A 24,265-nucleotide genomic window follows, 5' to 3' on the forward strand; every position below is an offset into this window, starting at 1 on the left:
ACCAACATGAGGTCACTGACCATGGACTTGGGAAGAGATGGACATCGAGGGTGCTCAGGGGGCAGTGATTGCCACAGTGCTGAGCCCTTGCTGAGGGCCAGCAACGCCCCACGCTTGTCACATGTATCATTTCATTTAACTGCTACAGAAACTCTTTGAAACATGTTATCTTTGGCCCATTTACAAATGAGGAAACTGAGGCTTAGAGCATTAAAGCCACTCATCCAGGTCACTCAGCGGGCAGCCAGGGTGCAGACCACAGGCAGCTGAGTCCCCAAAGGACCTCCCTGGGGCCAGATTCCCCCCACTTCCACCCGGTTCTCCTCTTGAAGCCGTCATTAACTTCCTCCAATCAGGATCCCATGCCTGCCCTCCCTGCTGTCCCTCCAGGGCCTGTCTCCCCTCCCCCCACCTCCCACTCCCACCATAAGCCAGTTACCCTGAATGCCTGGGTCCCTGAGGACATCCCCTCCCTTTACCCTCGTATGCCCAGGTCCAGCCTGCTCTTGTCAGGAACCCATTCAAATAGCCCAAGGAAAAGGCAGGAAGGAGGCTGCCTCATGAGAATCCAGGAGAGCATCTGAATGTGTAGGAACTGAGCCCCTGCAGGGACTGTCCGCCCCACCCAGCTGCTGTCTCTCCAGGTCCTTCCTGTCAGTTGTTCAGTGTTTGGGCTGACCTAAGCCAGTTCACTGAGCACAGACGATATTAAATTTGGGGTAGAAAAATGGCAAACCTCACCAGTTAGAGATGGTTGAGGGCTATCCATTCTCCCCACCTCACCACCAGGACATAATAGAACAAAGCCTGGACACGCTCTGCCATGCACAGAGCCCTTAGGAAAGTACCCTTGCGAGTCAGCAGGCCCCAGCGGGTTCACGCAGCCTGCTGGAGTGGCTCTGTGATGGCCTAGCTCTCTGTCCCCTTAAGTGCGCCAACAGCAGTCAAGGCAGATGCCATGGCATTCCAAAGGCAGGGTCTGGTGGTCACCCCGAGCCCTCACAAACGTTGGTTCTAAATGTAAAGATCTAGATGTTTGTCTAGCTCACTGGAATGTTGCCAGGGTCACCACCAGCCCCAGGACCCTGAGAGATTAGGAACAGGTGCTCATCCACCTGGGCTGCCTGGCCCCACGTCAGCACCTTCCCGCTTGGACAAAGGAGTGTAAGGTGGATTTCCCCTGCCCTCACCCCCTCAGCTGGGCACTTTTGTGTGAACCCAACTGCACACCTGGGCAGCCAGCTGTGGCCAAGGGCTATGGCCAGCCCCAGACAGAAGCCCCTCCTTGCCATTCCTGGGAGGCTGGTTTTGCCCTGATGTTGAGATGTGTGGTTTGGGGCTGGCCTGGGAGTCTCCCATGGCAGAATGTTTGGGGGACTGGGAAGAACTCCCAGCTCTCAGTGACCCCAGGGCAAGGGGACTCTTGGGAGTGGGTTTTCCAGGGGCATTGGCCCTGGGGCGTTTGAGGCTTTGTAAGTTAGATCAGACTTGATTATAAAAAGTGGAGTATGGATGCTGGTCAGAAAGTTCGGAAGAGAGAAGGCAGAAGGAAGGCAGCCTCCAGCCTCTTCCCCTCGCTCACCCATCTGGGCTTGTCTGTCACTCCCATGCCTGGCTCTGGGTAGACTGGCATGAGTTCAAGCCCTGCCTTCTGCTCCCTGGCGGTGTAACCCTAGAGAAGTGGCTTCACCTCTCTGAGGCTCAGCTTCCTCCTCTGTGAAAAGGGTGACAGTGGTACAGATGGCACAGAGTTGTTACAGAGCGGAGGATGGAGTGCTTGGCCCAGGGCCTGGCACATAGCATATGCTTAACACACGCTAGCCGTCGTGACTGCTACTTGTTGAATGAATCAAGGAATTTGAAGTTTCATTATGGCCGACAGGGCTTCCTATATCCTTGATACCCTTTGGTGCTGGGGTGGTGGTCTGCTGGTCAACATTTAACAACCAGCACTGGGGGCAGGGCGGGGAGTCCTTATTGTACCTAGCCTTTGCCATTTCTGTGGTGTAGACACTCCCACCGTGGCCAATTTTGTTACCAACATGAGGTCACTGACCTGGACTTGGGAAGAGATGGACACACTCGCCTCTGCTGGGTCTTGGAGCCAATCCCCTCCCACCTGCCACTGTCTGGGGTCCAGAGTCAGTAGGACACTGTCCGTTTCCTCGAAGAGCTTTACAGCTTACTGGGGACACAGCCACACGGGCGGGCCATTAGAATGTGTGGTGGTTAGTGCAGTGACAGAGTTCTCCATCCAGGACGATGGAGCACGGAAAGTAGCACCAGCCTGGCCTGGGAGGATCTGGCAGGGCTTCCTGCAGGCTGGCAGTTGGGGCTGAGGCTCTGAGGGAGCCCAGGAGTTATTCAGGTGGAGGTGGGCGAGGGCATGTTGGGGCTTGGGCACAGGATAAGGTGAGTACACGTGTGAGGGAGGTCCTCAGAGATGCTGGGGGTAGAAGAGAGTTCAAGGAAGGGGGTGCAGTGGGTGGAGGAAGGGTGGGGCCCGATGGTGGCCAGAGCTTTCCTGAGGCCAGGGCGTTGGCGAGGGGTGTGTGCTGGTCTGTGTCCCGAGCTGCAGGATGCAGGTTCGGGCCATCATTCTGTGTGTCCTTTTTCCTTCAGACAATTCCCAGCGCGCTGCTCGTCCAACTGATTCAGGAACGCCTGGCTGAAGAGGATTGCGTCAAGCGGGTAGGACTCCAGTGAGCTGGGGTCTTCAGTGCCAAGATAAAGGGGAGGGTGAAGGGCGTGTGTTCATCTCCAAGACCAGAGGTGACCAGAGGCGTGAGAGAAGGTAAGGCAGGCAAACGGCAGCTCCGTGAAGGTCAGTCTGCAGACATGGATTTTGCTTTTGTCAAAGGAAAAGGAAGAGCGTGGAATTCGTTGTATCGGTCAAGGGTCCCGTAGGAAATAGCCAGCCCACCCGGAGGGGTCACAGGAAAGCATTTAATGACAGGACAGTCCAGAAGCATGGGAGGGTAAGGCAATCGGCGAGTGATGGTGAGGCGCCAGGGACTGGCATCAGCAGGAGACAGAATTAGGGGTACCCCAGACTCTCGCCTCCCGTCCTTTCACCAGACCCAGTGAAGCCAAAGGGCAGGAATCCAGGTGAGCAATACACTGAGGCCGGCCTCCCGGGACACGAGGAGAGTGGAGAGGGCAGGGGAGGGCTCAGGAGGACAGCGCGATCTCAGCTCACTGCAACCTCCGCTTCCCAGGTTCAAGCTATTCTCCTGCCTCATCCTCCTGAGTAGCTGGGATCACAGGCCTGTGCCACCATCGCCTGCTAATTTTTTGTATTTTTTAGTAGAGATGAGGTTTCACCGTGTTAGCCAGGATGGTCTTGATCTCCTGACCTCGTGATCCGCCCGCCTCGACCTCCCAAAGTGCTGGGATTACTGGCGTGAGCCACTGCGCCTGGCCTAAGTTTTATATTTTTAATAGAGACAGGATTTCATCATGTTGGCCAGGCTGACCTGAAGTGATCCGCCCGCCTCGGCCTCCCAAAGTGCTGAGATTACAGCCATGAGCCACCACGCCCAGCCCCTGTTGTTTTTACTCACTGTCAATCAGATGTGATAATTTGTATTGAACTATTGTCAGGGTCACTGAATCTTCCCTTTATTTTTTTATTCCACTATTGAGCTTGTCCTGTGAATTTTTTATTGCGTCGATTCTTTCTGCCTTCTGTGTCTTTGCTGAGACTCTATCTTTCCATGTGTTTACCAGTTGGAACTTTCTTGTAATAGCCGCTTTTGAGTCTTCATCCGCTAATTCCAACATCTGAGTTATGTGGTGGTGACATCTGTATCTGCTCTCATGTGAGTAGAGATGTTCCTGGTTCTCCCTGCGCTAAGTACTTTTGTATCCTGGACATTTTAAATATTGTTATGAGGCTCTGGGTCTTGTTTAAATCCTATGGCAAATGTCATTTTTTGGCCTAAGGAGATGACTGATTCAGTTGGGTTCAGGTTGCACGTTCCAACCAGGCTTCTCAGGGTGTGGTTTCCGTGTCAGTCCTGTGTTCAGCCCCTTTGCAGTGCCGTGCAGTGACTGACCGTGCAGCACTGTGCTGCGCGCGTATCACCCAGGGGCACCTGGGGACTTGGCAGTGAGCTGGCCACAGTTCACATCTCAGTGTCTCTGAAATGCCGTTTAGGGTCAGGCCCACACGCGCACAGCTTGGGGGTGAGCCTTTGATCTCATCACATGCTGTGTTTAGTGACTTCCCTGAGCTCCCCTCTCTGGCATCTCCCAGTAATTCCTAGTTCCCCGGTGCTCCTCTTTTTGGTATTTTGGCCAGGAAGCTGAGGTTTGATTTATCCTGCTCTGCCACTCACTTCCTGAGACTGCACCCATGACCAGGGTCAAGTGGTGGGAGGACAAGAGAGGAAGGATTGACCGGGCTTTGCCCTGTTCTCTTGGGACTGGAGAAGGGTCCCCTCTTTCAGTGTTTCAGGTACCTGCAGGCCCCTTTGACACAGCCGTGCCACCACAGCCAACGCAGGACTGCCTGGAGGCAGGAGTGTGAGAAAACAGAGGAAAGAAAAACCCCACAGAGGCACCCCCACTCCGAGTGCTAGGAGCCCCTTTCCCACTCCCCTCCCAGCTCACTCTTCTCCCATCTGCTGCCCACCTTCAGCCTTCAGGTTGCCTTAAGACCAGGCCAGGAGATACTGGTTTGGTGGTATTTAGGATTCTAGTCTTTTCCCCCAACTTGCCTACTACTGGATAACTTTCTGAGTCCTTGAATAGCTGCCCCGTGTGTTTTATGCATGTATTACAGCTACTTTCACTGGGGGTGATAAGGGGGGTGGCGCGCATTTCATGTCCCCCAGAATCGGAAATTGTGTCCTTTTAAAATATATATATATGCACATACAGACTCTCTCTCTCTCTCCATCTGTCTCTCACTTGAAAATGTATTAGGGCCAGGCCGGGCGTGGTGGCTCACGCCTGTAATCCCAGCACTTTGAGAGGCCAAGGCAGGAGGATTGCTTGAGGCCAGAAGTTCTAGACCAGCCTGGCCAACATGGCAAAACCCCGTCTTTACTAAAAATACAAAAAATTGGCTGGGCGTGGTGGCCCATGCCTGTAGTCCCAGCACTTTGGGAGGCCGAGGCGGGCGGATCACCTGAGGTCAGGAGTTCCAGACCAGCCTGGCCAACATGGCGAAACCCTGTCTCTACTAAAAATACAAAAATTAGCTGGGCATGGTAGTGGGCACCTGTAATCCCAGCTACTTGAGAGGCTGAGGCAGGGACAATCGCTTGAACCCAGGAGACAGAGGTTGCAGTGAGCCAAGATGGCACCATTGTAGTCCAGCCTGGGTGACAGAGCAAGACTCTGTCTCAAAAAAATAAATAAAAAATAAATTTAAAAAAATTAGCTGGGCATGGTGGCGCACACCTGTAATCCCATTTACTTGGGAGGCTGAGGTGGGAGAATTGCTTTAACCCAGGAGGTGGAGGTTGCAGTGAGCTGACATGATGCCACTGTGCTCCAGCCTGGGCTACAGAGTGAGACCCTGTCTCAAAAAAAAAAAAAAAGAAAGTATTAGGGTTGAATGCAGTGGTTCATGCCTGTAATCCCAGCACTTTGGGAGGCTGAGGCAGGAGGATCGCTTAAGCCCAGGAGTTCAAGACCAGCCTGGCCAACATGGTGAAACCCTGTCTCTACTAAACACACAAAAAATTTGATGGGCATGGTGGCATGCAGTGGTAATCCCAGCTACTCGGGAGGCTGAGGCAGGAGAATCGCTTGAGCTTGGGAGAAGGAGGTTGCAGTGAGCCAACATGCATCATGGCACTCTAGCCTAAGTGACAGAGCAAGACCCTGTCTCAAAAAATATATGTATTGATTGGGAAGCCCCAAATCTGAAGCAGTACCCAGGAATCTTTCCAGCATGCTGGTGTTGGAGTAGCAGTTCTCACGAGCTTGTTCTGCATGGCCCTCAGCCATGGGATCTACATCACAAACATGCTGCAGGCCGGGCTGCAACGCTGACTCTGAACAGTGTGTTTACATCTGACCTCAAATTGTTCACTGTGAGTGGATGGTCTTCTGCCCAGGTGTAGGCAGATATCCAGAGCCCAGAGGCTGTTCTAAATTGGGGGTGGACACATGTTTTCTGAAAAGGCTGGAGAGACACTCGTCGAGGCTTTGCAGGCTATACGGCCTCTATCACAACGACCAGCTCTGATGTAATACAAAGGCAGCCGCACACAACACAGACACGAAAGGACATGGCTGTGCTCTAGAAAGACTTTTATCTTAGAAGCAGGCAGCAGGCCAGATTTGGCCCGGGGGCTGTAGCTTGCCAACCCCTGTTCTAAGTAACACTTTCACATCGATCACAGAAACATTTCTGTCCTTTCTCTTGAGCTCTCCATAGAAAGCAAACTTCCAGCCGGGCGCAGTGGCTCACACCTGTAATCCCAGCACTTTGAGAGGCTGAGACAGGCAGATCATGAGGTCAGGAGATTGAGACCATCCTGGCTAACACGGTGAAACCTCGTCCCTACAAAAAATATAAAACTAGCCAGCCACGGTGGCACGTGCCTGTAGTCCCAGCTACTCGGGAGGCTGAGGTAGGAGAATCGCTTGAACCTGGGAGGCAGATGTTCCAGTGAGCCAAGATCGCGCTACTGCACTCCAGCCTGGGCAACAGAGCAAGACTCCATCTCAAAAAAGAAAAAAAAAAAAAAGGCAAACTTCCACCTTCCAGGAGTGTTAGAAGAAAGGCCAGCTTCACCACAGACTTTCATTTTCACTAAGTTCCCTCCCAGTCACCCGACTTCCAAGCTCCGTGGCTTGATTCTGCGTCTCCAGTTGAGTGCCCCCTGCAGGCCCTGAGTTGTTTTCACTGCTAGGACCCTTCCCCACACCCGAGACCCTCCTCCTCAGCAACCCCCACTTCTAGCAAGATGATGTTGCCTGCCTTGGGCTCACCATTTGCAATTGGAGACAGAGTCAAACATGACCAAGGCAAGGCTGATGGTGAGAAGGGTTGTGATGGACAAACCACGGCCAGGAGAGTCAAGTTATTCCTGAAGTCTCTAGTGAAGGGGACTGGAGTGAACTGTGGAGGGGCTGTCTTAGGCTGGAGGGAATGGCAGCCAGAAGTGAGGCAGGGACCAGAAAACCCAGCCCTTGACCCCAGCTTCACACTCTTCACTCAGAGTGTCCAACCAACCTCACGGGAACTTTTCCTAAAACTGACCCATCAGTCAGTCACTATGTTTAAGGTTTCCCACCTCTTTTCTCTAGGACATGCCGAACAATCTTTTGGCAGAAAATTAAAGGGGAGGGAAAGATGGCCCGAGTGACTGGAAATGGGCCAGCATTTTCCCATACAAAATGCTGTGTGCTTTAATCCATTATTTCTTATGCATTTGCCAAGTTGGATTAGATTCTTGCATAGCAGATCACCAGACTGGAAGCATTCAAGGGAGTCTTCCTTTCTTCTCTTCAGTCTTTTTTTTTTTTTGAAACAAGGTGTTGCTCTGTCACCCAGACTGGAGTGCAATGGCACAGTCATGGCTCGCTGCAGCCTCAACCTCCTGGGCTCAAGCGATCCTCCCACCTCAGCTTCCTGAGTAGCTGGGACTACAGGCACGTGCCACCGTGCCCGTCTATTTTTCATTTCTATTTTTTGTGAGACCTGGTATCCCAGTGTTGCCCAGGCTGATCTTAAACTGGGCTGAAGCAGTTTTCCTGCCTCAGCTTCCTGAGGAGCTGGGGCCACAGGCGTGCACCACCTTGCCTGGCTAATTTTTATATTTTTTGTAGCGACAGGATCTCACCATGTTGCCCAGGCTGGTCTCAAACTCCTGGGCTCAAGTGATCCACATGTCTTGGCCTCCTGAAATGCTGGGATTATAGGCATGAGCCACCGTGCCTGGCTCTCTTTGATCTTTAAGGCTAAGCCGTTTTCTCTTTTTCATCATGATAGCTACTCATCAAATTTGGTCAAATATAGGGGGGTGGTACTTCTTTGGCTTAAGTTGCCCAGGACTGAACACCCTCAGCAGGGCTGGGGGCTGTCTGAAAGCACAGCTGGATACGGTCTTAGCCATCAGGCGGTGTTTCAAATTCAATATGCCAAGAGTTCCTGGAACCAGGACTCTCAGTGTGATGAGCATTCGTTCTAAGCACACAGGAAGGGAGAAATTGTATAGTTCCTATCCTCAGGAATAACATGCACCTAAAAACTGTGGCCTACTCATGAGCCACCATCACCACCCTTGGCAAACGAAAGGCCCAGTGGAGATGGCGCCACAGTCTGTCTCAGTCAGCAAAGGCAGCAGGACTTCCCTGTGCCTGGTGGTGGAAGACCCGCCTTTCCCTTTTCAGATTTCCTTTGAAGATGCTATGGTCCCCAAACCACCTGTGACCCAGGAACTCGAGCAGGAACTGCTGTGTCCAGGCCGCTCTTCCCCCGGCCCTCTCTCCTGGTCAAGAGTGTTTGCTTCAGCCAGCTGCCTTGGTGCAGCGGAAGCCGGGAGCTGGCCTGCTGACCACTGGAAGGCAGAAGTCTCTGGGGTCCAGGCAGGCAGGAGAGCAGGACAGGCCCAGAGCCTCTGCTCCAGCTCTCCGTCTCACCCCAGGAGAAGCTAGAGACCTGAACTGAGCATGCGTCTGAGCCTGGCATCAGGCACCACGCCCAGCAGCTTCTCCAGCTTCGTGGGACCCTACATGGTCAATGTTACTATTATTGTGCCCATTTTATAGCTGCAGGGCCTGAGGCACGCCCAGAGCCACACAGTGGGAAGCAGCAGGGCTGGCCAGGGTGGACCAGGCATGTGGTACACAGGACCAGCGCTGTGACCCGGGGGCTCCAGGGCTGTGCCGTGCAGCCCGGGACAGAAGCTCAAAGGCTGGGCAAAGCCTACCTACTCCCTGTCGTGTTTTGTGCCATTCACAGGCCCCCATGTGTCCCCATGCCACCTGATGTGTTCCTCAACTGGAGTCACGACCGAAAGCCTTGTCATGGTTTGTTGGCCTACCCGGCTCCCCAGCCAGTGTTTCCTAAAAGTACTCATTCATTCATTCATTCATTCATTCATTCATTCATCCATCCATCCATCTATTCTCTTATGTAACAATCACTTTGCTAAGCCCAGGGGCCAAAGCTGTGAACAAGAAAGTTAAACGTCTGCTCTTAAGAAACAGAAGTTCTAGTCATGGAGGGACAGACAGTGTGAACCAGATAAACAAGCAAAGGTGTTACATCAGCTAGAGGTGGGTCTGAACTTCACAGCGGGAAGAGAGGCTTGGCATGGGGCCAGGGCGTCTGTGGGCCCCTCTGCCCCATCCACCCCATACAACCACTGCAGAAGGCCCACGGTGGGTGTCTGGATACCACTGAGCAACTCTTGAAGTCTCTCTCCTTTCCAACCTCAAAACATACGGAGCAGTACTATTTCATGTAAGTAATTTTTGCAAGTTACAGCATTCCAATGGAAATGCTTCTGGTGGGTAAGCATTCTGGATTCTAGGTGGAAATCTAGAATCCAGAGATGCAGGACCTCAGGGTGGACTGCCAACAATTGTCTGTGTGTCCCACTGGCTACGTACACCCCCTTGAAGCCGCACTGCGCTTCTTCCCCCGTTCCAGAATCTAACAAGGCTGCACAGTTTTCACACAGGATCCAGCTGGCCTGGACAGGTTTGTTTCCGTGATTTTTTAAAAAATCCCTACCTCACTGAGTGATAGTTTCTGGGGAAGATATGGTGATTCTCTCTATGATTGCAACTGGATATCCCAAACCTGCCCTCAGTGATCTAGAATAGCCTCTTTTTTTTTTTGGTTTTTTTTGAGACAGAGTCTCATTCTGTTGCCCAGGCTGGAGTGCAGTGGCATGATCTTGGCTCACTGTAACCTCCGCCTCCCAGGTTTAAGCAATTCTTCTGCCTCAGCCTCCTGAGTAGCTGCGATTACAGGCGCCTGCCACCACACTGGGTAATTTTTATATTTTTAGTAGAGATGGGGTTTCACGCCGTTGGTCAGGCTGGTCTCGAACTCCTGACTTCCAAGTGATTCCCCTTGCCTCGGCCTCCCAAAGTGCTGGGATTACAGGCGTGAGCCACTGCACCCGGCCTAGAATAGTCTTTCAAATGCGCATTCAAATTCTGTGAATTCTTCCTGAGCTTATTTAAAAGCTTGGTCTGCATAACCTGTTTGCATAGTGCACCTGCAGTGTGGACAGAGTACGGGACCATGCATCCCAAGTCACCATCATAAAAATGATGATATCTGTTGTTAATATTATAAATTAAAATCTCAATTATTGACATCGTTATTAGTTGCATTACACTACATGTGATTATATTGTATTATAAATAATACATTGACTATATGAGTATTTATAATGTGTGTTATTATTGTGATTATTTTGATGATGGTGGTAGCTGTCGCCTACATGCCTGGTTTAGCATGTTATCTGCTACATGACATTTCAGGTGCACCTTGCACTATGCAAGAGGCTGCAATTATATTCTGGGTGACTCCCCTTGACTGGGAGTGTAGCATCGGCAGCAGGACTGTGTGCTGTGGAGTCCTTACAGTAGCCCTGCGGAGGTGGCACTATTGGCTACCCTATTTCACAGATGCAGAATCCAGGCCCTGGAGAGGTTGTGTATCTTGCTGAACATCCCACAATTAAGTCTCAGAACTGAGATGCAAACACGGTGTTGTACTATTGGCCACTCTGTTCTTGTTTCAAAGGTTGCATCTCAAAAAGGCAGTGAGTGTTATTTTGGTGAGAGCTTCACTTCCTTAGGCCACAGTTTTCCCATCTATACAATCATGGGGTTGGACCTGAGCATGGAAATCCCTTCTAGCCTTATAGTTCTGTGATTCTGATCATGTCCACGCTGTTGTTACCTGCAGAGTAAAGAAATATCTCCTTCAATTTGTTTTAAACTTTCTTCTAACCTTCAAGGGGCATCCAGTGCCTTTTCATCTCTTCCCGCTGGAGACAGGATTTCAAGAGTAAGAGGTTAGGCTTCTAATTATGTGCTTTGGTTGTGAGAAACAAAACAAACCCTCATCCAAAATAAACAGGCTTTCTTGCTTTTAGGGAGAAAAATGACACATATGCATATTCATTTATATGGTAATTATTATTATTTAGCTACACAGGGACTAGAATTGGTAATTTAGAGCGCAAAAAGAATGCAGGGAATAGTGTTCAGGGAAAAATAACGCAATCATAACCCATCAGGATTCTGTATTAATGCAGGGGAGTGGTTTCTTTTTCTTTTTTTTTTTTCTTTTTTGGTCTAATGCAATCTCTTTGAAGAGTTTTTTTTTTTTCAAGTGACCATCAAATGCATTAGAGAAAGAAAAATTAGCACTCTGTGTTGGAACAATCAAAAGGCGTTGTTGGCTCTACCTGTTGGATACCCATTAGCCATTTGTTAGGGACAATCAAGAGAATGTGCCCGAATCTTCAGACTACCCCTGTAGGGCAAAGAAAAGGCAAGACATAAGGCAGTAAGTTCTGGAAACTTGGAGGGAAAGGCTCAGTACCAAAGAGATTCTAAATTTTACCTTGCCCATAGTCACCATTTGTGCTCCATTTTATTTAAATTGCTAAGAATCCCTTTCCTTTATTTGGAACCTGATCCATCTCCCCGCAGCTATCCTGGTTTCTTCCCAATCCTTTCTTCACATTGCTGCTGGAAGGATGGCTTTTTAAAGAATGAATGAACTTATTTCATAACCACGATATATTCATTCCTATGGTTCCAAAGGCACCAAAGTCCCCCGTCACTCCTGTTCCTTAGCCACCCAGTTTCCTTCCCTGGAGGCAACTGACGTTCACACTTTCTTGAAAGTGCACCCTTCTGAGGATGATTTTAAACATAGAGAAACATTTGTTATTTTAAAATAAGTGTGGTTGTGACCCTCCACTGCTTCCGGGAGCCCTGTGTGTCCTGGGCTTGCCTGTGGCTCAGCTTCATCCCTGGACTTCTCTCATATACCCGTTCAGTACCCGCCACCTTTCCCCAGCTCAACCTGCACCCACCCTGCTCAGGCCTTTGTGTGCAGCTGCCAGACCCTAATTGCATTAGGCCATTCTTGCAATGCCATAAAGAAATAACCTGAGACTGAGTAATTTATAAAGAAAAGAGGTTTAATTGGCTCACGGTTCCGCAGGCTGTATGGGAAGCATTGTGCTGGCATCTGCTCAGCTTTGGGGAAGCCTTAGGAAGTTTCCCATCATGGCAGAAGGTGTAGGGGGAGCAGGCACATCACATGGCCAGAGCAGGAGCAAGACAGAGAGAGTGGGAGGGGGAGGCGCCACACACTTTTAAGCAACCAGATCTCGTGAGAACTCACTATTGTGAAGACAGCACCAAACCATGAGTTTGGTTTGGTGCCCCCATGATCCAAACACTTCCCACCAGGCTCCACATCTAACAATGGGGATTACATTTTAATGTGAGATTTGGGTGGGAACACATATCCAAACTATATCACTAAGCAACTCTCAATGATTTCCCACCCCCTTGTGTCTATGCCTATGTAATCTCCTCCCCTTGAGTGGGAGCAGGACCAGCTGAATATGGCAAAGATGAGGGGATGTCACTCCTGTGCTACATTACTTTATGTAAGAATGTGCTTTAGCAGACCAGAGAGAGATCCTCCTTGCTGGCATGATGAAGTATGCAGCCATGTTGGAGAAGCCCACATGACTGGTCTCTAGGAACTGCAGGGGCCTCCAGCTCCCAGCAAGTGAGAAACCAGAGCCCTCAGTCATAAGGCAGCAGGGAAATGGATCCTGTCAACAATCCAGATGAGCTGGGAAGAGGGTTCTCCCTTAGTCAAGCCTCCAGATGAGAACACAGCCCAGTCAACACCTTGACTGCAGACTTTGAGACTGAGTAGATGGCCCAGCTGAGCTGTGCTTAGACTCCTGCCCCTTGGAAACCATGTGATAATAATTGTATTGTCTAAAGTCGCTAAGATTGTTATGCAGCAATAGAAAAGGAATACGCAGTGCTCTTAACCCCACCCCTTAGCTAGAAAACTGCTCTCATTCCTCAGCCTTAGCTTCAAGTCACTTCTTCAGGGAGGCCTCCCCTAACCTGGTCCAGCCCCACATGAGGCCGACCTGCCTGTTACACGTGCTCACAGCATTCTGCTCTCCAACTCTGCACTGTCATAGTTACAAATGCAAGATCTTTCGTATGGTACCTGGCACAGACTCCATGCTGGGTAAATACTTATAGGATGAATGAATGAATCAATCAATCAGTTAGTCAATCAACGAGTCAATCAGTGAATCAATGAATGCCATTTGGAGAATTCCCCAGTTCTGCACCACCATGGCAGTGAATTCCTATCCCAACATGCTCGTGGCCCAAGGAGGGAAAGGTGTTTAAATCCAACAGCCCTATCCAGTCATATCCGAATGTCCTAATAATGGTTTCAACACCAGGAACACATCTGTCTTCAGGCTTCTCTGGGGAGATTGTTTTGGCCAGTGTGCTAGCTTTGTTTTCTGTGAATTTTGGATCCGTTTAGCAACTTCTTCCTTGTATTCTAAAATTATTTCCATCATTAATGCTTTCAAGTTTCCCATTTGGCCTTGGACTCCTGCACCTTGAGAAAGTTCAAGCACTGCACCCTAAGGCTAGAGGTGCCCCCGTGGGACCCCGGGTTCAAGTTTTTGAGAACCAGTCTTGCAGGCTGATGTCCTATGCCAGGAGATTTTCCTGTCTCCTCCTCCTTTATTCCTGCAATCAACTGTAACAAGAATCAAGCACCAGGGTGCTTGATTTTAAAACATTAAATAAATGTGTAACATAAAAGTGATCACGCCTGGTGGATGAATCCCAGTGTGTCTCACCAATGTCTTTTAAAAAGCCATCTACAGAAATCATCCCACCAAAACCTCTTATGAAAAGGGAAACTGAGGCCCAGATGGATGAAGGAATTTGGTTGATGCCCCACAGGCCAGGTCAGTGTGGCATTTTACAGGCCACCATGCAGAGGCTCCTGGCTACCTGACTGGCAGGTCAGGCTTCAGCTGGACTCGGCAAGCTTGTGCCAGGCCTTATGACAAAGGCGTTTGTATGTCACCAGCACCAGACATTTGGAATATCACAGACTGGAAAATATCTGGCAAATAAAAAAAGAAATGTTTTTGCGTACGGATGCCACCCCCACGCTGCTGCAGGGGCAAAGGAAAGACTTGTGCCCAATTATGACGGCTCGTCACGTGCGGAGAATTTTATTATTCATCAAAAGGCAGAGGCCTTCCCGCACCGGGAATGTGATTTTTATGGGCTGCACACGTGGCTCATGTTCATATCTGCTGACCTGAGCCGTCCCTCAAATATCTGGGCTGGCAGACAGCAGCAAGGGACACTCAGACAGGGACTGGTGTGGACAGCCTGCTCGGGCCGCAGGGCTTTTCTGTGTAGAGCGCCCTGTAATTTATAGACAAGCAGCATGGCTTTAGGTGCTGCGGCGCATGTCCTGAAGTAACAGCTGTCTCGCTGACTCTGATTAAATGAGACGATCCAAGCATAGCGGTTAGCACTATGCCAGGCCCGGAGGTCCACTTAGAGTTAAGATGTTTTTTACATGCTAGATGACCTGGGTGAAGGCCATTTGAGGATCCCTTATGAGTAGAAGTCCACTGCTTCTTCATACCTGGCTTTGTGTCAGACAACAGTCCTGGACACTTTATGTGTGGGTTTTGATCTACCAGCAACATCACAGTGTACTTTTTGTTTGACGCTATCTCGGCTCACTGCAAACTCCGCCTCCTGGATTCAAGTGATTCTCCCACCTCAGCCTCCCAAGTAGCTGGGATTGCAGGTGTGTGCCACCACAACTGGCTAATTTTGTATTTTTAGTAGAGACGCGGTTTCACCATGTTGACCAGGCTGGTCTCGATCTCCTGACCTCAGGTGATCTACCTGCCTCAGCCACCCAGATTCCTGGGATTACAGGTGTGAGCCACCGCGCCTGGCCTTTGGTACACTTTTGAAACCACAACTCAAGTGAGTTCTATTACATCCCCATACCTGGGTGGATGAGAGTGAACAGACTTTTCAGTGTAGTGCCTGAGGAAAAAAAATCAATGAAATTTCGCAGCCAGCTGCAGCCTGCCTTCCTCATGCCTGTTCACTTGCCTTGGTGTGTGTGTGTGTGTGTGTGTGTGTGTGTGTGTGTGTGTGTGTGTGTGTGTGTTTCCACTTGGGATTGAGTCCCACCACTCTGGAGGTTAGGAATGGTTCGAAAGGTTGCCAAGCGCGAGTGTAATGCAGGAAGCCAAGCATGTGGGATGCTTGGTTCGCTCCTTTGGAAATGGAGCTGGGCCGTGAGGGAAGGACCTTCAGTGTGACTGCAGCAGGAATTTGCTTTCTTGATGCTTGCTTTGGTTTGAATGTTCGTCCCCTCCAAAACTCATGTTGAACTTTAATCCCCAATGTGGCAGCATTGAGAGTCACAGTACTGCCTTTAAGAGGTGATTGGGGCCGGGCTCAGTGGCTCACGCCTGTAATCCCAGCACTGTGGGAGGCCGAGGCAGGCAGATCACCTGAGATCAGGAGTTCGAGACCAGCCTGAGCAACATGGCAAAACCCCATCTCTACTAAAAATAAAAAAATTAGCCGGGTGTGCTGGTGGGCACCTGTAATCTCAGCTACTTGGGAGGCTGAGGCAAGAAATTGGCTTGAACCTGAGAGGCAGAGGTTGCAGTGAGCCGAGATCGCGCCACTGCGCTCCAGCCTGGGTGACAGAGCAAGGCTCCATCCCCCTTGCAAAAAAAAATGTTTTCTTTACAATTTACACAGTTTCAGTATTCTGTCATAAGCAGCAAAAAATGGACTAAGACAGTGCTCAACTGGTGGGCGGTGCCTCCTCAGTCTGCATTCTGTTCACAGCGTCTCCTCTTTCTTCTTCCTTAACTGTGAGGCTCACAGCCCCTGCGGAGTCAAAGCCACACTGTGACTAACAAAAGCTAGGCCCGCTGCATCCTCCCCGGTGCTGCTGAGCAGGAGCCTGCGGAGGGATGCTGCCCCCATCTGCATCCCGCTAATGCATTCTAGACATCGCCTCTTATTCCCCAGCACCTCTTCGAGAAGTCTTCCTTATTCTCTCATCAAAAGCAAAGGAAGGAAACACGGAGCCTGTCCACCAGGACCCATGAGCAGTTAAATGGGATATGAACAAGTCTCTGCTTCAGTGTGTTAAAGGAATGTTACCTTGCCCCATGACTCATTGAGCCTGTGATCATGTTACAGTAAAGACAAGGAAGAAGGACAATGAAGGCCCGAGTTAAGCTCACACACAGTTGGTGAAGAGCAGAAATGGTCCATCAAGATAAGGGTACACATCGGCCGGACGTGGTGGCTCACGCCTGTAATCCCAGCTGTGGGAGGCCTAGGTGGGTGGATCTTTTGAGGTCAGGAGTTCGAGACAAGCCTGGCCAACATGATGAAACCCTATGTCTAGTAAAAATACAAAAATTAGCCAGGTGTGGTGGCAGGCGCCTGTAATCCTACTACTCAGGAGGCTGAGGCAGGAGGATCGCTTGAACCCAGGAGGCAGAGGTTACAATGAGCCGAGATCACGCCACTGCACTCTCCATCTAGGTGACAGATGGAGACTCGATCTCAACAAAAAAAAATTAAAAATAAGGTACACAGAATGCTCAGCTAGCATTTACTGGCACCTGATATGTGCCGAATACCACGTCACACTGTGATGCATTTTCCCATTGAAACGGCACGACTGTCCTATGATGTTTTTCAACAGCTAAGACTTCTGGGGCACCTGCTGTGCATCAGCAAATATTCTAGGTGGCTCAAAACAGAGGGCTGGCAGGAGCAGGCAGGTTCCAAGAGCTGCTGTCATTCTACGGATGAGGCCGTAGCACAGGAGCCCCACCCACTGACCCAAAGGAAGGATAAATACATAACCTAAAAGAAAAACTGACCTTCTCGAAATGCATCAGGTTCCAAATGTCTGCTTCTGCATTATCTTCCTCCTGGAGCTACAGAAAGAATGCCATCATCAGATGCAACACTTGGACCGTTCTGTTGAACTTTGACCATGTCCGCAGATCCCTGGAGTCAGGTCTCTGATGCACGTGGGAAGCGAGTTCAGGCCCTCAGCCCTAAAAGTGACTGTACCAGCTGGGGGTGTTTTCTTTACTGTACACAAAATGCAAAATTCTTTTTTGTGTTCCCAGGTTGACTCCTCTTAGAGCTCATGTAATATCATGGAAACTTGGTTCTTTCACTATAAGTGGGGAGAGGATGTAGCACACTTTTGACTGTGGAACCAAAAGTTTAGAATTTACATGTTGGATTTCTATAGTCTTTGTTTCCTCCTCTCTGGTCATAGATTTATGCTTCCCTGCCCATAACATGAGTCAGTATTTTATAGTGGAAACGGTAACGGAGTGGAGGAGCTAGATGCTGGTCCATAGAACCACCAGCTGTTTGTTTTATTTCTCCTTGTGGTGTCATTGGGCTGGCATTAATTACACCGCTTTCATCCCACTGACAGTAGGAGCACAGGATTTTCTTGCCATTGTTTTGACACTCACGGGTTTATAGATGTCACTTGCCTCCTCCAAGGAGTGCGGTTTTATTGATCCACAGCTCTGCTGAGGCCGTAACTGTGTGTTCCTCAAATACAGATACAGTTAGGTTTGCAGAGGATTGGAAGGGGAGGTCTGAGTTCCACTCAGGAAACTTACGGCCCGCATCACAGTGAGGCAGGGCTTCTGAGGGCTTGGTGAGGTGCCGGGCAGAGCACAGTGATCAGTGATCACATCCCCCACGCCCCCTTATTTGTGGGTGTTTCTGTAAGAGACCCTGATGCTGAGGCTGTGGTTGGTTGGTTGGTGTGATGTGGGCTTGTTAAGGGCACGTGTTGACCACGTGTCTGTATACAGAGCCACAGCACTCCATGTGGAGAGGAACACGTGTTGCGATACGCTCTGTGGGTGCGTGATGCCTCAGATGATCCCTCTCACTGCAGTAGAAGAGGAAAAAGAGATGATCAGATGCAGGACAGGGCCTGAGGTTTGAGCAGACGCAAGTGGACCTTGGAGCAGGAGAGAGTATTGGAGAGGCACGGAGATGCTGGGAACAGGACTGGACCCAGAAGCACCGACCACATCACTCTTCTCTTCGCAGGCTGAGCAGAGAGTCAGAGGTGCCAGGCCTGCTCCCGAGAGCTAGCAGGGCATCCACCAGCAGAAGGGCAGAGCAGAAGGGGGCCAACCCCACATTCTTCCATTCTTTTTTTTTTTTTTTTTTGAGACGGAGTCTAGCTCTGTCACCCAGGCTGGAGTGCAGTGGCCGGATCTCAGCTCACTGCAAGCTCCACCTCCCAGGTTTACGCCATTCTCCTGCCTCAGCCTCCCGAGTAGCTGGGACTACAGGCGTGCACCACCACACCCAGCTAATTTTTGTATTTTTAGTAGAGATGGGGTTTCACCATGTTGGCCAGGATGGTCTCGATCTCTTGACCTCATGATCCGCCTGCCTCGGCCTCCCAAAGTGCTGGGATTATAGGCGTGAACCACCGTGCCTGACCCATTCTCCCATTCTTAGGCTGAGTTTGGTCTGTTTTTCAAATGAGTTGTCAACTATGAATAGCCTGTGTATGCCAGGAGACATTTATTAAGCACCTACTATCTGCCAGACATTGTACCACCACTTTAGGTACATCGTTGCATGTAACCCTAAACACTATGAAGTGCAGACACTATTTTCATCATTCCTGTTATACAGATAAGGAAACAGTCACGTGGGTAGAGGATGAGCAAACTCCCCTCAGGGAGGGCCGCTGGCCGAGTGATGGCAAATGGCGTGAGCCCACCTTGGGGCGAATCCACAGTAGCTGTCAACTCACTAGACCCCCGCATTCTAATTGAAATGTGTCTGTCCCAGCTGGGTGTGGTGGCGCACCTGTAATCCCAGCACTTTAGGAGGCCGAGGCAGGAGGATGATTTGAGGCCAGGAGTTTGAGAGCAGCCTGGGCAATATAGCGAGACCCCAGTTTCAAAAAACGAGAAATGTGTCTGCCCCAAGTCCTCCTTAATTAAAGATCTTCCCTCAGTTCATATCTGGAATGCCATTTGCTCCTATTTTCTCCGAGATTTGCCTTTTCAAGCAATTTTTTTATATTAAGTTCTACAAACTTAAGTAGGACTCTTTGGAAGTAGGTAGAGAAAAAGATCGTTCACCTGTCTCAAAATTATAATGATAAGATTAGTTAACTTTGGGTCATTTCTTTGTTGCCAGGCGCTACACTTGTTTTGTTGTTTGTTTTTTCAGAGATGGGGTCCACTCTGTCACCCAGGCTGGATGGAGTGCTGTGGCACAATTATAGCTGCCTGCAGCCTCAAACTCCTGGACTCAAGTGATCCTTCCACCTCAGCCTCCCGAGTAGCTGGGACTACAGGTGCATGTCACTGTGCCCGGCTAACTTTTTTTTTTTTTTTGAGATCGAGTTTTGCTCTTGTTGCTGGAGTGCAATGGCACGATCCCAGCTCACCGCAACCTCCACCTCCCAGGTTCAAGCAATTCTCCTGCCTCAGCCTCCCGAGTAGCTGGGATTACAGTCATGCGCCACCATGCCCAGCTAATTTTGTATTTTTAGTAGACACGGGGTTTCTCCATGTTGATCAGGCTGGTCTCGAACTCTCAGCCTCAGGTGATCCACCCACCTTGGCCTCCTAAAGGGCAGGGGTTATAGGCGTGAGCCTCCGCACCTGGCCTAATTTTTTACTTTTTTTGTAGAAGTGGGGTCTCACTGTGTTGTCCAGGCTAGTCTAGAACTCCTGGCCTCAAGTAGTCTTCCCACCTTGGCCTCCTAAAGTGCTCTTAATGGGTATGAGCCACAGTGCCTGGCCTGTTTGTTTATAATCCTCGTTTAATTATTTCATCAACAGTGAGCTAGATTTTGATTATTCCCATTGTGCAGAGGAGAGTGAGGCCAGAGGGGATGAAGTGACTGGTTGAAAGTCACATGCTGGCTGTGGCACAGGTCATCTGGTTCCAAAGCCACTGCTTTCCGCTATCACAATAAACAGATCCTTTCCAGGGCTAATCTTGTTTCTAGACAGGTGGGTCTACATCACAGACATGGTCTAAAGTGTTTGAGGGGAAAGGGCCCTGGGTGCTGGGTTATCCATGTCCGTTACTTTCATCTAAAGCACATTATGTCTGACCTGGAGAGCTAAATGTGAACCTCCAAAGTGAGTTATCTCTGCAGGGGGCTGTCTTGGGGCCGTCCCAGCCTCAGAGCTGGGGTAGCTGCTCCATCTGGGGACAGAACAATTTGTTCTTCAAACTGTGTCTCCTTCCATGGAGTGGCTTCAGGGGCACCATAGACATTTGATATGAATTTGATTTAATTGTTTTAAAACTATTTAGGAACTAGTAAAAAGCCTCTTGAGGTCAGGCGCGGTGGCTCATGCCTGTAATCCCAGCACCTGGGGCAGCGGAGGCGGGCGGATCATGAGATCAGGAGATCAAGACCATCCTGGCTAACACGGTGAAACCCCGTCTCTACTAAAAAATACAAAACATTAGCCGGGCATGGTGGCACGTGCCTGTAGTCCCCGCTACTCGGGAGGCTGAGGCAGGAGAATCACTTGAACCTGGGAGGAGAAGGTCGCAGTGAGCCGAGATCGTGCCATTGCACTCCAGCAGCCTGGGCGACAGAGTGAGACTCAGTCAAAAAAAAAAAAAAAGGCATCTCTTGAATGCCTGCATTTGGGCTTTACCAGGTTTTCATACCCTAGAGATCACTGGCCTGTAGGCTACGCATCTAGGAGTAATGATCTCCCCGCATCTGCACGTTGGTATAAAAACACCACGCATGTATCATTGATTATCAAGGGTGGAATTCAACACTGTTGTTTAGAAAAATCACTCCTGCATATTTCAGCGTTGTAAGAGCATAATCACTGTTAGGCTGTGCCCAGAAAAAGGTCAGGCAAAGCCCTGGGCACACCTCACCTCGCCCAGGTGGAGGAATCAGAGCAAGTTGAGGGGTAACAGGGTCCTGCTACAGTCATACACGTGGAATGTGGAATACTAACGTTCCGTGTTCAATGCATTCCATGTTCAGTGCTAACAGGGGGCGCATGTTGTTTGGGATTCAACTTTGAGATAAAAATTCTTGCTAGTCGTCTTTCAGGTGAGTTGAATATGGAAGGCATCCTAGGGTTCTATGGCAGGCTAAGGTTTTTATGTTTTTGTATAAACCAAAGTAACTGCTACTGTGTTACCAAAGTTACTGCTACTGTGTTACCGAAGTTACTGCTACTGTGTTACCAAAGTTACTGCTACATAGTAAGTAACTGCTACTAGGTTTTTGTGTAAACCAAAGTAACTGTCAACATTTTTGTGTTCCTCAAAGTAGTCTCATTGTTCTCACCGATTGGCTTTAGAACATATCACTGTCCCAGACTGGAACTTTTAAGATGCATTTCCTTCCTGGCTGACAGAGTCTCCCTCCTCTACGTGGGGGAACCACGCGGTATTTCATTAGGCAACGTTGGGCTTTCGGTGCCTCTTGTGAGGCTTGCCCTGGTTCAGACTTGGAGCTGAGCAAAACTGATTTATTGAGTGCAAGTCTTCAGCCTCAGCTTGCCTCCTTGGGACTGCAGAGATTGAGCATGCGGCTCCAGGGAATGCCTGCGGTGGAGTCTGCAGTCGGAGCTGGGAGCCAGATCAGGGGCAGGACTGGGGGAAGCACCCAGGGGAGCCCCATGCTCTGGTCCTGGGAGGAGAGGGGAGGAGCAGAAAGGCAACGCATCAAACAGGCAGAGGCCCAGAGGGCAACAGAGCCTTCCCATGTGAAGTTGCTAATTGCGCTTTAATAATAGTCAGGAGGGCAAAAGAGGCCAGTGTTCGCACAAAGCCGGACGGCTCGTACCGCATCAGGCCGCGGCTCTGTTGGGCCTCGCCAAGTTCCCCAGGCTGGCTGGCTTCTTTTCTTTCCTTTTTTTTCATCTGTGACATCTGCTCAGTGCTTGTCCCTCCTGTGATACCATACCCCTCGCAGCTGTGCAGACCTCCAGCTCTGCACTGGTGCCTGGAGTGCCCTGAGCATACGGCCTTTTTGATGTGTGATAAAACAGAACCGAGCCACGGGGGTATGGTGAGCGAAGGCATCAGAATATCAATTAACCTGCTCTGAACAAAGCTGCAGCTCAGAGTGGAATAGACATTTCACTGAAGTGTCAGGAAGATGGATAATGTATTCTAATTAGGGATTGACTGATACCTCCACATCCAGCCACTCCTGGACGTGAGACCCGCGAACCTCGAAACGCAGGCTTATTGGGAATGTCTTAATGTCCCCTCGTGGCAGTTGTCGGGTGCTATTTACTGATTTATGACTTCTTGCTTTGCCAGAATTTGCAGCCATTAAAGTCCTCCCAGCCAAAATTGCTGCTTCCCTGTGAACGTGCAGCCCATTTTGCAGCTGGGCAAATAACGCCTTAGCAAGAGCTCTGGGGAAGATCTTTTCTGAGCACCCAGCCTGCAGCTTTCATCATGAGGATGCCGTAGGGTAGACCTGCCTTCCACAGAGGTTTGGTCAAGGCGCCCTCCCTTCCAGGTGGACCAGTGTGGACCAGCGTGGGCCGGCACAGGGAGGAAGAGCCTCCACGGCTGCCTTCTCCATACGGTGGGGGGCGGCTCTCATGGGGCCTGGGTGCTGCTCGAGGGCTTCCTCGGGGACCTTGTTTCTTAGTCCCCAGGTGATCATACCATTTCCCCAACTCAGAAAGAGCAGACCTGGAGAGTTGGTGGCCTAGGGCTCACTCCAGAGCCCCCCACCTTCTTCCTTGTAGATTTTCACATCTGCACCAGAATGACACTCCAGTGAGGCCAGGCTAATTAGGGAGATGTTCCTCATTTTGCTGCACTTTTCCTGTGTAATTGGAAGTCCCGCTTTCTCCAGTGAAAAGTCAGTGAGAGCTGTTCCCCTGAATAGTTCTAAAAGCTTTGGACCACATACTGATACCTGCTGCAAATTTGTGGGCGAGATTATAATGATTGCTCAGTAATGCAATATTAAAAGCAGAGGCCTTTCTCAGTGCCGAGCAAAGACGGAGTTCCAACCTTCCAGCTTCAAAAAGGGACTCAAAACAGAATTACCAGCCCTTGTACTAGCAGCAGCAATCAATGGGCTCCCAATTCCTTCCCGTCCAAATAAAGGAAAAATAAGGGGGTATGAATTTAGCTAAAGTTCAGAAAATGTTGGTTCGGCTTCCAGAACTGCAAGGGAGCTCTCAGACGCTCCGTCTCCTGGTTCTGCTGGTGTTGCTCATGTCTGTAGATGTTTGCTGTTTCCAGGAGCTGCAGCCCGGCGCTTGGCTGGCTCTAACAAGGACTTGAGGGAGCAAAACGCTGTTAAATTTTTTTTTTTTTTTGCACTTTTGCTTCATTAGTTCTAGAAACCAGGGGTTCTGTGGCTGTGAGTCTTCCTGTATAATTCAAGAAATTAATGAAAGCTTGCTGGATTTTTCTGACAGTCTTTAGGCTGCAAATTTGTTTAGCTTTTTTTTCTTTTTTTTTTTTAACTGTCAGTGGAGGCTACTGGAACCTAAATATTTTAATATTGAAGAAAGGCAGGCTTTTTTTTTTTTTTTTTCCAGAGACAAGGTCTCACTCTGTCACCCAGGCTGGAGTGCAATGGCATGATTATAGCTCACTGCAGCCTCAAATTCCTGGGCTAAGGGGATCTTTCTGCCTCAGCCTCCCAAGTAGCTGGGACTATAGGTGTGCGCCAACACGCCTGGCTAATTTTTAAAAATCTTTTTTGGTAGAGTGGGGGTCTCACTATGTTGTTGCCCAGGCTGGTTTGAAATTCCTGACCTCAAGCAATCCTCCTGCCTTGGCTTCCTAAAGTGCTGGGATTTCAGGCGTGAGCCACTGCACCCAGACCACCTTTTGGTTTGTTTGTAAAGGAAGACATCTCTTACCATCGCCCACACTGTGTCTGTCAATCAGGTGGTGTGGACGTGAGGGACCTGGAGGCTGAGTCCGTCCATGTCAGTCCATCCTCTGACCTTAGAGCAACTGAGTCTCATAATGGCTGAGAGGGAGGGCTTTACAGCAAGTGGGGGCTCCCAGTTTTGACTCCCAGTTGCCGGACCCCACTACCTGCAAAATGGAGACTTGAAGCAATTCACTGCTTTCTTTTCAGTCTCTTCCAAAGCTCACTTTACTAATGTACCTGGACATCAAGTCTAAAGCATTA

General features: G+C 49.9%; 1 protein-coding gene across 2 annotated transcripts in view; it reads left to right on the top strand.

Annotated features, from left to right (window-relative positions):
- The first annotated feature begins 2,622 nt into the window (after positions 1-2,622).
- The window catches only part of LOC105531589 (adenylate kinase 8), a 151,538-nt gene continuing 129,895 nt past the window's right edge, over positions 2,623-24,265 (top strand). Inside the window, exons 1-2 of one of the 2 annotated variants that reach the window (XM_011969543.1) lie at positions 2,623-2,691; positions 3,730-3,821. The gene's annotated coding sequence lies outside the window, so the exon portion shown is untranslated. The remainder of the gene's footprint in view (positions 2,692-3,729; positions 3,822-24,265) is intronic. The other variant, XM_011969544.1, reaches the window with a different exon arrangement.

Source organism: Mandrillus leucophaeus, unplaced genomic scaffold (genome assembly GCF_000951045.1).
Source record: "Mandrillus leucophaeus isolate KB7577 unplaced genomic scaffold, Mleu.le_1.0 Scaffold899, whole genome shotgun sequence".
Taxonomy (NCBI): domain Eukaryota; kingdom Metazoa; phylum Chordata; class Mammalia; order Primates; family Cercopithecidae; genus Mandrillus; species Mandrillus leucophaeus.